The sequence below is a fragment of the Taeniopygia guttata genome, chromosome 2, assembly GCF_048771995.1.
Source record: "Taeniopygia guttata chromosome 2, bTaeGut7.mat, whole genome shotgun sequence".
Classification (NCBI taxonomy): Eukaryota; Metazoa; Chordata; class Aves; order Passeriformes; family Estrildidae; genus Taeniopygia; species Taeniopygia guttata.
The window spans coordinates 39,473,413-39,487,874 of record NC_133026.1 but is presented as its reverse complement, the minus strand read 5'-3'; the positions used below and the strand labels follow the sequence as shown (position 1 = coordinate 39,487,874).

General features: G+C 37.7%; 1 long non-coding RNA gene across 2 annotated transcripts in view; it reads left to right on the top strand.

Annotated features, from left to right (window-relative positions):
- The window catches only part of LOC140682635 (uncharacterized), a 70,631-nt gene that overhangs the window by 33,578 nt on the left and 22,591 nt on the right, over positions 1-14,462 (top strand). For both annotated transcript variants that reach the window (XR_012054582.1, XR_012054581.1), the window contains exon 3: positions 13,624-13,716. This is a non-coding gene — a long non-coding RNA (uncharacterized lncRNA). The remainder of the gene's footprint in view (positions 1-13,623; positions 13,717-14,462) is intronic.

Here is a 14,462-nt window from a genome sequence, read left to right as displayed (position 1 = left end):
ATATTCATGGCTATAATGAAGCCTTTTTATTTTTTTTTTTTTGAGTCTTCAAGTTACAGAAAGCAATAAAGAAAAAAAAAACAAACATGAAATTGAGGAAATGGCCCCTCTTCTGAATTGTGTTAGAGGAATGCCTAAGCACAGTGCATATCCCTGTATTCTGCTCAGAAATCTGGTGGAAAAATTATGGAGTTTTTGGAGTACCAACAAGTACTGTGTTAATATATTAGAATTACATGCAAATGCAAATATGAGACACACATTCATTCTAGATTAGTTTATGTGGTTTTGTTTCCCATTTCAGCCTCACATTCAATTTTCTTTGTTGGTGAAGTAATCACCAGTATGTCTCAGGGAAAGTCAAAATGTGATGCTGGTGCTCTGTCCTGACTGGTCTTTTGTAAGGTAGTTAGTTTAACTCAGGGTGAAAACTGCGAGGTAGCTGTATGTCTGAGATGGACACCCACTCCTAATGATTTCTCTAAAATGAATTGCTGAAATACATGTATCCAGATAATTCCCTGGTGGCACCACCCTTGGCTAAAAGCACCCATTTATGTAGCAGCAATGTTTTTTAGAGATGCAAAATTGTTCTAATTTTACTCCTACAGTAAGCAGCAATACTGCTTAGCATGAGGTTTGTCCACAGGAGTTCTGTAACATTTCCCATTAGCAACTATCTGCTCACTCCAGCAGAGCAGCTATTTGATGCTGAGGCTGCTATGACAGCTACTTGAACTTATAAATAGAATCATGCTTCACAAATGTGACAGTATCACATGGCTGAATGCATGGAAGTGCTGAAGTGGGAAAAATTTCTCTTACCCCATAATTATATGGGATTAGTATTACATTTAGTGAATGTGTTAGTATTACATTTAGTGAAGTGGTAGGCCTGGTTAGACCCAAGAATGAAGCATTTTTGACAAGTCTGGTTTTAAACTACAGCTGTGATAAAAGGATTTAGGTATGATGTAGATGGGTACCAGCACTCTATCTGTGCACATAGCCAATTCAATCATTTTGTCTTCAGCTCCGTGGCTGATCCATGAAGTCTCCTGGTGATCTCTGAGTAGATGTGGAAATGGACTGGCTTGAAACAAATAGGCAGTAGATTGATCTCTCTGCTGTCCATGGCACAGCAATGGACTAGAAACTGCCACTGTGGTGGAAATTTCAGATAATTTCCTGTTGTGCCTAGATCAGTTAGGCACTCAGGCAGTCTTTGTGTGCTTCAATGTGTTGGTGAAGTCACTCCTGGGTGGAGGAATTCTGGGCAGTCCCAATGATACTGTTATTTCCAGAGACAGGTGAGGCAATTGGCCAAATGCCACATGGATAAATTTAAATAGTCTGCAAAATGCAGGTGCAGAAATGTCTTTGGAAATGTTCTACACATAGCTAGCAAGATTTAATTACCAAAGTTGCCTGAACCAGTATCAGGGGCAGCAGGAGGTTGGATTAGATGACCTTCATAGGCCTCTTCCAACCTAAATCATTCTCTAGTTCTGTGGTTATAAGTAGGACACTGTACATAGTAGGAAAGCTAGAAGAAGTTCTGTGCATAGTTTTAAGATAATAAATAGAAATGAAGCATTGATGTACTGTAGTCGTCACATAGGAGCACAGACCAAGCTGGACTGTGAGAAATAATCAGAACAAATTGTGGTATCCCATCTTGATCCTGTAGAAGCTGCTCTTGCAAGAATGCTTGCAATGGAGACTCCCATCCAGACAGCAACTGGCCATCCTGTTGGAGAGATTTGATTCCCCACATGACCAAAAATGTTTATGCAAAATATCTTAGTGAGTAGATGGGATGTTGTGGGTTCTGAGTGCTTCTCAGAACCCATTCAAGGTTCTCACTGTGTGATTAAGAATGAAAGAGTTGGGCAAGAACTGGTCAGTTCCAAGTGATTTTCTTGAGGGTTATCTTCTCTCCCACCAGTGTGGCATGTTTAATGTAATGTTTGCAAAGAACAGCGCTGGTGGATTTTCTTTGAGATACTGGGTAAAAAATGTTGTCAGTCAAAAAACAACAACAAAAACCCCAACCAAAACTCAATGGTAAATTGTGTGAATTTGTGACACTTCTTGTATAGCAATAGAAACAATTAGAATGGACACTTGTGCAGCATAGCAGGTCCTGTTTTCTTCCCTTCAAAGCAATTGTTCAGATGACAAAAATACTTACAAGAAATTTTTTCCATTTCTGTTTTATTTCTTCTTGTCTTCTCCAGCCCAAATACCACAATAAGGTATGTCTATATGCTCTGAGGAAGACTTCAATTAGTATTTCTGTGTGCAAGAAGATACATCCCAAGAGACCAGCAGCAGAATTTTTTTTCTATCATACACACAGGCACATGTATGACAATGAAATATTTCAAGATATTTCAAATAATTGCTCCTAAAAAACGCTGATGCCACATTCCTGCAATATAGTATCATATTCTGTAGGTATTGCAGACAGATTATGTCAATCAAACACTGGAAGCAAGAATATTTATGTCATTCCTGCAAAGTCTATCTCATCCCAGAGATAATAGCAAGAACACTTTCTCTTGAAATCCTAATAAATGTACCATTTTCTAGATAGGGCTTGACTTCATGCTGTCTTGAAAAAGGGATTGGCTTCGATTTTTTTAAATGCTATGCATGGCATAAACAGTACAAAGTATCCTTTCCCATTTGTAAGATATTATTATTAACCCTTGGAACCTTTGATTTCTACTTAATCTTCTGCTTCATACCTTTATTGATAGTGAAAATCATTTTCAAATGCCATTTTGATGTGTTATCTCATGGAATGAATTACTGAAGTCAACTGAACAGCAACAAACAGAATGAAGGCTGGTGTGCTTTCAGACCTGCATAACTTCACTGACGCCTGTACTATTAAATTTATCTATGTTCAACTTGAATTGAACCTAGATCTTTATTTAGCTTGCTAGCAGGCATTTTACATTCTCAGAGTCTGTTCCAATGCCAGCTGAAGTAAAAGACAGCCTTTCCTTACTTCAAGGGGGTTTAGATGAGGCTCCAGTTCTTGGATGTGATGACATAAAGGCAAAATATTCATGCTTTACTTTTTTTTTTTTTTGTAAAAATGATGGGTACAAGACAGTAGAGCAGATTACTATGTAGCCAATGACTCTTTCACTGTATGGAGATTTTCTTTCTGTGAAGCTAGAGCCGTCATATGTGGTAGACAGGAGAGGTAGAAGGGGAATTTTTTGTCTTGACCAGGTTTTATGATTGTTTTTCCCCTTTTCATAGGATTTGTTTTTACCTCATTCTGAAACTTTAAAACTCTAATTTTAATTGACTGAGATTCATATTCACTAACAATTTGACCCAGAGGTTTTGGACCTTTTTGATGATCAGTAAAATGGAGTATATTGACAAGACCTGCAACACTTCTTCAAAGCAGCTAATTGCAAGCTGCTTTCCCTGATTTACAGTGCACAGCAGGCAATTGGTTGTACCAACTCTCCAGGGCCCTGAACTTCTTATTCTACTACCTAAAACCACCTGGAACACAACATCAGTGATTTACTGGTTTCCAGCCTGCAAGTTCCTTCCCTGATACACAGCCCTCTGCTGCTGATGTTCTTCGTTACATGTGTGACAATAGGACTCCTGCCTCTTCAGAAAACACTCATGGTATTAAAATAAAATGCTGTATATTATTTATCCACAGCATTATTTCTCCCTCAGTAGTCATTTTGCTATGGCTTTGTGTTTCATTTTTCCAGGTCCTAATCAATGCACCAAATATGTAGTCACCAAAAAGCAGGTCTGGTCATATGGATTCGTATGATTGTCCAAACCCAAGATCACATTCTCATTACCAAGTACTTGCTGACCAAAAGGAGATCATATAAATGTTCCATAATTCTACAGCATCCTTTGGCAAATATTTCAACTTGTCAGGTTAAATGTTCCATAATTCTACAGCATCCTTTGGCAAATATTTCAACTTGTCAGGTATATGATGCACAATGAACCATTTCCTTTGTTGTTTGTTCTGAATTTGGCTCCCACCAGCTCTATTTGGAGATCTGCAGTTCTTGTGGTAGACACTGTTCACAGTTGCTTTCTAATTACCATCATCATACCAATCATAATTTTTCTGGATAATTTCCCCCAACTCAGAAGTCATAGCCTGCTCAATTACTTCTTTTATAGAAGGTGTTTTCCATTTCAGAATATCCTTCAAGCTTTTCTTGGCACTTTTTCTAATTCTAATATAAATTTTCTGACACGGGCAGATGTTAACTGCATATTTTTCAAATTGTAGTCAAGCCATGCATCCATACAGTGTTACAATAACACTGCCTATTTCACTCTCTATTTTTCTTACTAATGCCTGCAATTTAAACTTCTATTTATCCCTGACTGCTACTGACCGATACACTGATGTATTCATGGAACAATCTCACTTCTGAATATTAGTGCTGGGCTCAAAGCCCATCATTTAAGATGTGACATTAGAAGTACTTTTGTCCAGGGCTCATCCCTTTATGTTTATCTATATTGAAAGCTATCAGCTGCTGTGATCTACAGAGGCACTCAGTATTGTAAGTTGTTCAATTCTTCAGACAGTTCATTCATCAATATTGTAACTGAACAAGCTCCTGCATGCACCCCTCTGGTTTCTGCCCACCATCACATTTTTCACTCCTCTTCTCTAATTTTTTAATGTTTATTAGAAATGCTCAGGAAATTAAATGTGAGGAAATCTACTGAAGTTGCTTTAGAAGGATAGATACACCATACCAGTCAGTTCACTCTATTCAACTTCTTCCTGACTTCAAATAACTCGACTAAGCCTGCAAGGCAAGGCATAGCCTTAAAGAAAAACACATGGACTCTTCCATAATTGATCATACTTATCCAGGTGTCTGTTCTTTGTGATATTAGCATGCTACTGAAGCCAAGGACAGGCATCAGTATTCCAAATTTGGACTTCCATGGTTCTCCCTGAAGCTGTTTTTTGGTCAGTTAGTATCATATCTGACATCTTCAGGTGTGTGAGGCAGGTTTAAGAGCATTATCCACCACTTTCAGTAATCAAACTATTTCATTGGTGAGCTCTTTCAGAGCTATTGCCTGACCCCTATCTTCATCCTGAAAATTTGCTACTTTTGTCCATTTTCTCAAGGACAAAACCAACCTCATCTATTTTACAATCAATTCAGTATCACACAGATTTTGTAATGAGGTTTCCCATTAAAAAAGAGTCCAAACAGGGGAATTGTTCCAGTTTTTTCAGGTTTGTGTATTGATGCTAAGGTGTTGTTTAGTTTCTTGGCTATTGCTTCACAGAAGCTGAGCATTCTTTTCATATCCTGATCATTCACAGACCCAAAAGACTCTCAAGTGAGCCTGTTTCCCTGACATGCTTCAGGTTATACTATTGTACTTTTGCCAAACTAGGACAACAAAGTGATAGGGCTTAGATTTCCATGAGAAGTAATGGATAATAAACAACATCAAAAAATATTCTGTGGCATTTTGGCAATTCCTCGCTTCTTAAAAATGCAGCTACTGATGATCAAAAACCATTTGTACTTTCTGTCTCCTGCTCATTCTAGTTTTGTTCGTCTCTTTGTCCATCTGGATATTAATTAAATGTTTACCACCTAATTTTCCTGCTAAACTTAAGATGACTCTCTGTGACTCTATGCCTTATTAAGCAGGTACTGTTCAGGGAGTAAAAGATTATGCATTAGCTAATCTTATACTAGGGGAAATCTTGAGTCCAGATCCAGGGCCAGCTGCACAATTCAAGTATTTATCATCATAAATTGCCAAGACCAAATAATACCAGAGTGCATTCATGGAACAGTGATAGACTTCCAATGTGATACACTCTTTCAAAGACCATGAAAATGTTGCGTACTTTCTTCTGTGATTTTTCATGGGTAGGATTCAAATGTTTATTTACCAACTGAGATCATCCTAATGTTCCTTGAATATGCAAGCAACATTACAAAAGATCTGGGAGAAATTCAGCTTATTCCTGTTTCACTACAATTCTTTTACTCTAAGTAGATTATCATAAAGTGATATTGGCAATTGCCAAGGCAATTGCACAGGGTACAACTCTTTCCATCAGCTAAGCAGACATAATTAGATTGAAAAACTGGGTGCATTAATCTAATCTAATACTCTACAGAAATGTACAATCAGTTATACATCATATCATCTCAGCACAGTGTCAAATCAATATCTGTTTTCGGCAGGAAAAATGTGCAGGTTGTGCTGGAGATATGACTAATGGGAATGCTATTTGGACTGTTTGGAGTGCAGTTTGCACCGTAAGGAATGATGACAATTGGTTTCATCTGGAGTAATTACAGCTCAGTGGCCACCAGTTAGGCAATTACTCCAAGGAAATCCTCTTGAGAGAAGAGTATCTCAGCTTTGACAAGAAAACATAACCAATATAAATTCCTTATGTGTGGTAGAAAAAACATCTATTCTTCCAAAAGATACAAAAAGCCATGTAAACAAAAGAATGGATATTTCACCAAGCCCCACAGAATTTCTTGTTTTCTGTGGGAAAAAAAATTCCTAAATCTCACAGTGTCAGATTTGGTCTCCGTGAAACCATGAACTTCTTGAAAGATAACGAGAGAGGAAAGGCTTCTTCCTTGGATTAAAAGATCATCTCCCATTTTTGTCTTCTACAGGCATAAGCAGAAGCCTTCATGCCAGTCCATCAAATCTCTGCAGGACTACACTAAGGAATTAACTGTTCAATAGAGCCCTGTTTGCATTGTAGGATTCAGCCTGCAGAAGTCAAGTCTTTTAAAAAAACCTATTGACAAAACTTACAAAGCAAAGACATTACTTTGTTTTTTTTAGTTTTCCCAAGACTACCTTGAAGTAAAATCACAGATATGAAACTGCATGAATAACTGCTGATGTTTCTTCAGTTGAGGATCAATTCACAAAAAAAGTAAAAAAAAGCTATATTTTGTGAAGTACTTTTAATAGCTATGGAAAAATGAAATACTTGACACAAAGAGACATAAGGGTATTTTATTGCTGAATATTAGTACCTACTGTGTGCTTAACAGAGCTGTGAAGCACAGAATTTTCAGACAGGTATTGGAAGTTTCCAGATGTTATTACAGTAGGGCTTATTGCAAACTTCATCCCCTCCTCTGGGGATGTCAGAGGACTCTGACATGGGGGAGCTTCTGAACTACTGAGTCAAACCTGCCTCTGATGAAGCTTCATTTCTCCCTAGATATCTCTGAGGTATTATCTCCATCAAAAAAAAAAAAAATTACATTTGTGTAGAACTTTTTAAGCTGCAGAATCCTCTGTCTCTTTCTTTATTTTATATGAAGAGAATTTTAACCCTCACAAAAAAAAAAAAAAAATTATGATACGTACTTTCAGTAGAGTTGAAATTACCTTGAAGAATTATTGCTAAGATTAGCCTGTGTATTCAAGCTCCCAGAAAATAAAAAGCATTCTATCACATATATTTATTATAACTAAATCATGTCTGTTATATATAGAATACAGTACCGAATACCTGTCTCAGTACAGACCAGACAGATTAAGTTTAACTACCATAGCATTTTTCATTGGCTGAACTACATTCTTAATAGAGATCATAATTTTGGCACTGATGGCAGTAGTAATTTCTTCAGTAAATCACAATACACACCCTAAGTGGAAAGAGCTTTGCAATTTCACAAATAAATGGAAAAATGATTTTGCAGGACCAGTAAAGATGGCAATAATTGTTGTAAGGCTTATTGTAGTTATTGCAAAGAACCTTAATTGTTCAACATAGCCAATCAGAAGTAAAACAGCATAAGAGTGGAATCCATAACAAACATAAGTGCAGCACAGTTAAAAGAACAACTTTTTTATTGCTAAAAAACAGGAAAGCACAGAAAGTGATGAAATGACTGCTTCACAAGCAAGGAAGTGAAGGCAGAATGTCAGGTCACATCATCGTGATAAGGGGAGTGAATAATTTTTTCCAGGTTCCACTTAGAATTAGGCTGTAATTGGTAAGCGCACAAGGGTTTAAAATTTGTTTTCTAATTAAAAAGGCCACTTATATCCTAATACACAGAGATATTAAAATGCTCAAATAGCTATTTCCAGCTGTATGTGTAGGTGCATAGTCCCTTTATTGTTCTCCACATTGTTGCTTACTTTAAAGGCAACATGGAATCACACCAGGAATATTGGAAGACATAAACAATATTAAGCCATAAAGCAGTGCATATTAATATAGAATGAAAATTAATATTATTCTAAATAATCACATAGTCCAAACACTGCATAATAAAAAAGGGAAGCTGTATATGCCTCATTATACAGCCTTGAATGTATACTATGAAAAATTAAATTCTGAAATTTTTATCAAATGTGTTTTTTAGTTATAGTTTTTAATTACAGTGGCAGTTTTCATTTTGTCGTCCTTGAGCACACAAAAATGTTGAGGAATTTCTCTGCAAACTGGTTATCTCCAAATTCCTGCAAATTAAGAGCCTGAAAATCTTGATTGATCTTATATTAGAAGCTGTTTTCATATTTCAGGTATGGAAATCTGTATTTTGGAATAAACTAACATTCTGCCTTCCCCCAAAAGTTGTTTCATATCTCTGAAGTTTGTATTTTGCAATCCAACCGTAAATGCAGGACTAGGAAGAATATTTTACTTCTGTGAACAAACTTTGACAGTTGAAAACAAGGTGTTGAATATCAATTCTTTTAAGGCAGCACTTCAAATAAGTTAGTTTCAGTTGTACACAAACAGAATTTAATGAACTGAAGAAAATATACTTTTAAATTTTAAAATTTAATTTTATGACAATGGAATTATTTAGATAAGGGCATCAAATGCACATTGGAAGAAAATTAAATAACACAAACCAGTATTTTTATAAATGTTCCATATTGGGTTTTTGGGGTTTTTTTTTGCCTTTGGTGGGGTTTTTTGGTGTGGTGATTTTTGTTTTTGTTTTTGCTTTTAACAGGTGGTTGTACCTGTGTCTAGGACTAACTTTGTAAATTTTTTAACTATAATTGAAATCGAAGAACTAGCAATTCAGGATGACGGTGTAATATCCTTCAGAGAGCCCAGGCAGCAGTTAAGAGAGATTTCAAATGTAAAGTGCTGCTCAGTATGACTTTGTGTTGTCTTTGTCTATACACTCTTGCTTTCAACATTATAATCAGGAATAAAACCCTTTGTCTTACTAAAATAAACCCATAATGTGTTGAAGGTGTTCTGATGTTAAAAGCGACTCACAGAAGAGCTGGTAAATCCAACCTCTACACTTTTTGTAGATAACTGACTCTCTCCTAACATAACTTTTTACCATTTTTTTAAAAGCACCCCACCCGCTCTCACATTCTCACTTTCAGTTCTCTGCCCTTCCAATTTGTTTGATGTAACTGTTTATAGTGACCCGCCCTTAGGCAGGATCAATGAAATTAAGCTGGTTGGAAAAAAATCTACAAGCATGTTCACTGGAGGAATGACAGTCTTGCCCGTCAGAGCTAGACCTGCCTGCAGGCACCTGGAAAGGCTCAGGGCTGATTTGAGGGATAAGATTCTGCACTGACCAGTATCCCTGGAGCTCCAGTGGTGGAGAAACCAGCTGGAATTCCCAGAACCCTCTGCTTTGCTCAACCCATGCAGACTTCTACACCTTTGACTGGTAGGTGAGAATGCCTCTGAAGCTCTCTGGCTGTTGGCTTTAACAGGGAAACCTACAAGGGTCATGTTGGTGCTTTCATGTTTCTACCCAGTTGCTAGCTCTGAAATGCTGCTATGACAAAAGTGCACAATTGTGCTTTAGACAACATATTTTTTAGACTAAGACATCACAATGAGTATGTCACTCAGTTTAAGTACTGAAAATGCCCTCCAGCCTTTAAAATGTTCTGGCAATTGCAGTTACCAGCATTCAAGACTTCTCTTTGATAGTAGCTGAAATTATAAATACTTTTACATTAGTTAATGTCAATCCCTGCTGGTTAATACTTGATTTAACTACTGGCACAGTGTTCCAGGTAGCAGCACACAGTGACAGGTCAGTGAAACTATAAAAGCAGTCAAGAAGGATAGTTAGCCAGGGAGTAATTAGATTATTTTATTTTGGTAATAAACATGTTTAATTGAATAAATAAAAGATGATAGAAGTGATGATAGAAGATAGATAGAAGATGATAGAAGTTTCTCTCCAAAGAACAGTATAAAGACTGATCATGCATTTGGTGCTGGGCATTACACAATGAATCTATGAGAAAAGTAACTCCTTGGTCACAGAATAATACTCACATACAAGGGAGAAAATACTGTGAGGGAATCACCTAGTTAATCTAGCAAGCAAGGGTACAGAAAAAAACACGAAGCTAAAGGGCAGCAAATTCAAACTGAAAACAAGATATAGGTTGTTCTGGCAGGAGTGATTGACACAAACTATCTTGTAAAATGATAGCTTCTCCATCTTTCAATGACTTCCAGAACAGGCATGTTCTCTGAATATGTGTCATTTTTTGGCAGTGACAAGTTACTCAGAGGGCAGTTTAAAGAGCAGTAGCTCTTTAAAATGAGCTAAAGATCCCCTCTGGCTTCAAACTATCTAAACACGGTACACTGCCACAGATCCTACAGGCAAGGCACAAAATACAAAGATGCTACAGCTTTCTTTTGTCAGCTACAGGAGAGAATAGGAACAATAAGGGCCACAGTGCAAATGGAAGCCTGAGACAAGTAAAACTCCTGTGCAGGTATGTCTGAAACAAAAAAGGCTGTAGGATGTAAATAGATTATAGTCCCAGGGTGCAAAGAGGATATATGAGCTTCTGTGTGATGCTTTACACAAGAGATCCCCCATTAGCTTAAGTGTACATTAATTCAGATGCAATATTCGTAAACCAGAGCAAATCCACAAAGCTGCAACATGGAAACAGCTGGTGTACTCTTTAATTGCAATGAACCTCTTCCATATGGGATGCTGGGGATCTTGGATGAAAATTAAAAACAATGCTGTAAAATGTTGTACTGGTACTTTTGCACCTGCAGTCCTGAAGACAATGTGGCAGGTGCTTGTCTGCATATCCCCATTTTGCTGGCCAATTCCCTAATTTTTCAAAGTGTAAGGCTCTGACAATTACATGACATATTAATGCGTTGTGTAGGAAAAGGCTTGGTGCTTTAGCACTGGGAACTAAATGTGCATAATTTCAAGGTCTTGACTCATGACCTAACCACATTGCAGGGTTGGTCGCATCACCTTAATCTAGAGGAAAATACTGATTTCCAGCCTTGCCCTTACACCCACATAGCTCCCCTCTCTGTTTTGGGAAGATGTGTGGGCAGTTTCTGGTGTGTACTGAAATTTTATGCTTCCACAGAGGGACAAAAGTGAAACAACAAAGAGGTGGTACTGTCTGATTTTCTCCTTGAAACAGGAAAATGTGGATGCCAGATAGCTGCACCTCTAAACAGTTTTTTGCAAACATCTTTACAAATATCTTTTGAAAACTTCTTTATCTGGGGGAAAGTGAGTGGGGCCAGAGGACGTCTCGAAGGACCAATTCACAGATCCCCCTGGGGATCTACCAAATCACCAAGGTTTTAGTCCAGCAGTAATATTTATTTCCAATTTCGTTCTCAACCCCTCTCCCCCTGCCTTTTTTTTTTAACAGAGCATTTGTAACATGCTATTTTGCTTGTACTGCTAAAATCATGTGTCCTTAATCCTTTTTTTTTTTCCTTTCTAAATAGGAGTAAATGTGATCATTATCTTGCAAAGGCTCAAGTCTATAATTTCCTTGGCACTGCCATTACACTGATGGTATCAGTTGAAGAGAACAAGCTACTCTGAGCTATTACAGATTCATCATTAGCATAGAATCCTATTGATTTTCCACATCTTTTTTCTAAGGCTGAGCTACATGGGCAGCCTATAATATAACCACTGACCATCAAGTTTAAATTGGAAGTGCTATAGCTTGTTTTCAGTTGTCTCAAAGTAGAATGAATAGCAGCAAATATTCACAAATACTCAGTATGTTTGAGTGCTAATTTTTTTTTTTTTTCTCCATGGTGGATAGGCATTTTCAGATTGGTGTTTTTCAAGTGGGAGTTAGAAATACACAGTTGTTTTGGTTTTTTGTTTGCTAGACATTCAAAAAGCAAGACTTCTTCCTAAGATGTTTTATTCTATTCTGTCTTTAGGATCCAGCCTTGATTAACTGCTGGTGGCCCAGAAGGAGTTATTTAGGTATTAGTTATTATCCTCCAGTTTCCATCTCTTTTCCTTTACTTTGATATCAAAGGTCTGCTCAGTGTTAAGTATGTCTCTTCTTTTTTTTAGCTTTATTATGATGAATTGTGGCTCAGTGGCTCAGTATACTCTATTGCTTCTTGGATTAGGCAAGTTCTGAGTGGATTGTTCATTGAATGTTGCCCACAGATTCATGAGTACATCCTTCCCTGGGATAATTTTCTTCATAATCTTCTTCTTTACCATCAAGGAGAATGTAATTACAACAAAGAGTGATGTGACAGATGTGGGTATTATAAACAGGCTATCAGTGCTTTCTGAATGACTCGGGCTTTTTTTTTCCCTCCTACCAAACACCAATGGAATGTTCCCTGTATCTCTGTATTGTAAATTAGAATCTTGGTATAGGTTCTCATTCATTCCAACACTGTATTTTAGCCAAGTACCAAAAACCATACATTGCAATGTATGATTCCTCCTCCCTTCCTCTGTCTGCTCATTTGTTTCTGCCTCCCTTCCCCTGATTTACTTGCCAGTCGGACCCTTTATTTATTTTCAAATGGAAATCTGTCTAAATTTGCTCTTACCATGTACATCATCCAATCTTTCATTTACTGCCTCTTTATGCATTTCCGGGTGCTGCTTTATTTTTCTATTGATAGAGAACTGTCTAGAACTTCTGTGCCTTTTCCTTTGTGTGTCAATGTAGCTGCTCAAATCACACAGCCCATGGCTCACTTCTCCTCAGAGTCCACTTTTTTATTATCACAAATGTGTAGTGAAATTGGAGAAGCAATCTGCCTTGCAGTATGTTTTACACTTACATGAACATGCAGACTGAAGGCATTTTATTCCTAGAGGTGCCACTTTCTTGTAATTCATTTCATGCTAAATAAAATGAAGGGCTACCAATTTTACCTCTGACTTGGAAACTGAAAAACATAAGAAAGCTCCAAAATTAAATAAAAATCTCCACTGACGTTTAAATGTCTTCTTTTTAAGGGAAGAAAACAGTAAGTATAAATTTTTTTGAATCCAAATGGAGCTAGAGGAACCCAATGTCCATGTAGAATTTAACATTATTCTGACAAATTTAGTCCTGTTTTTAATCCTTGTCCCATTGAGTATACTCTATAGTGCCACTACAGTATGGAAAGTATTCATCAATATTGTTGCATATAAAGTCAGTTTTCCTAATGCTTTGGAATTTTATTTTATTTTATTTTATTTTATTTTATTTTATTTTATTTTATCATTCAGAAATTACAAGTCTGCTGTCTGGGCAATTATCCTAGTACACTTGGTTGTTAAGCAGAGGGAATCTCATTTTCTGTTGCAGAATGAGAAAGATGTGTTCCTGCCAGCACCTGAGTGCACAGTATGAATGCCTGAGCCCTCAATGAGACCTTGGAGTTGAAAATCACCTTCACAGGTAACTGATGATCCAGCCAAGGGGAAGACAAAATTCGAGTCTCTCTCCCCTACTCTGCTTTCAGTATCTCCTGTCTCCAGGTTTTGACTCCCAGTTCTCAGGCACAGCCCCAGCACTATGAGGGTTTGACTGAGAGACTTTTACCCCTGGCTGGAAGGCATTACCTCTCTTACAGAGCTGACAGCACAACAAGTGCCCAGTCCTTCAGATTAACTCCATCCTCTCTGCCCTGTGACAATTTAACCTGTGACATCAATCTGGCTCTGAAGCTACTGAGATGCAGAAGTGTGTGCCATGCTGCTGATGTGCAGATGGCAGCAGACCCACAGCTGGAGATGCAGAAACACATGTGGACAGCCCTGGGCTGGAACACCTTCAGCTTCTACAGCCTGTAGGCCTGAGCTTGGTAGTACTCCTATTCAATATGTAACTGGGACATGGGAGCACCAAGGAGAATCCAGCCTCTGACTCCTTAAAAACTCCACAGCTTTCTGTCTTTGTATGAATCTGGACCTTGGAGAAGTGAATCTGAGAGCATAAACCAAAGAGTGGCTTCTCTCTACCTTAAGCTACAGATTGGCTGCAGAGTTGCTTTGCAAGTATTGCCCAATCTTTAAGTGCAGACTGAAACTTACTGGGAACTTTTCCTGCATTTCTTGCAGGCATCTCTGTGTATGTTGGCAGGAAATGCAAAGGATCTGCCAAGTAAAGAATTCCCTAGACCCATTCTCCCTCTAGCCCCATCC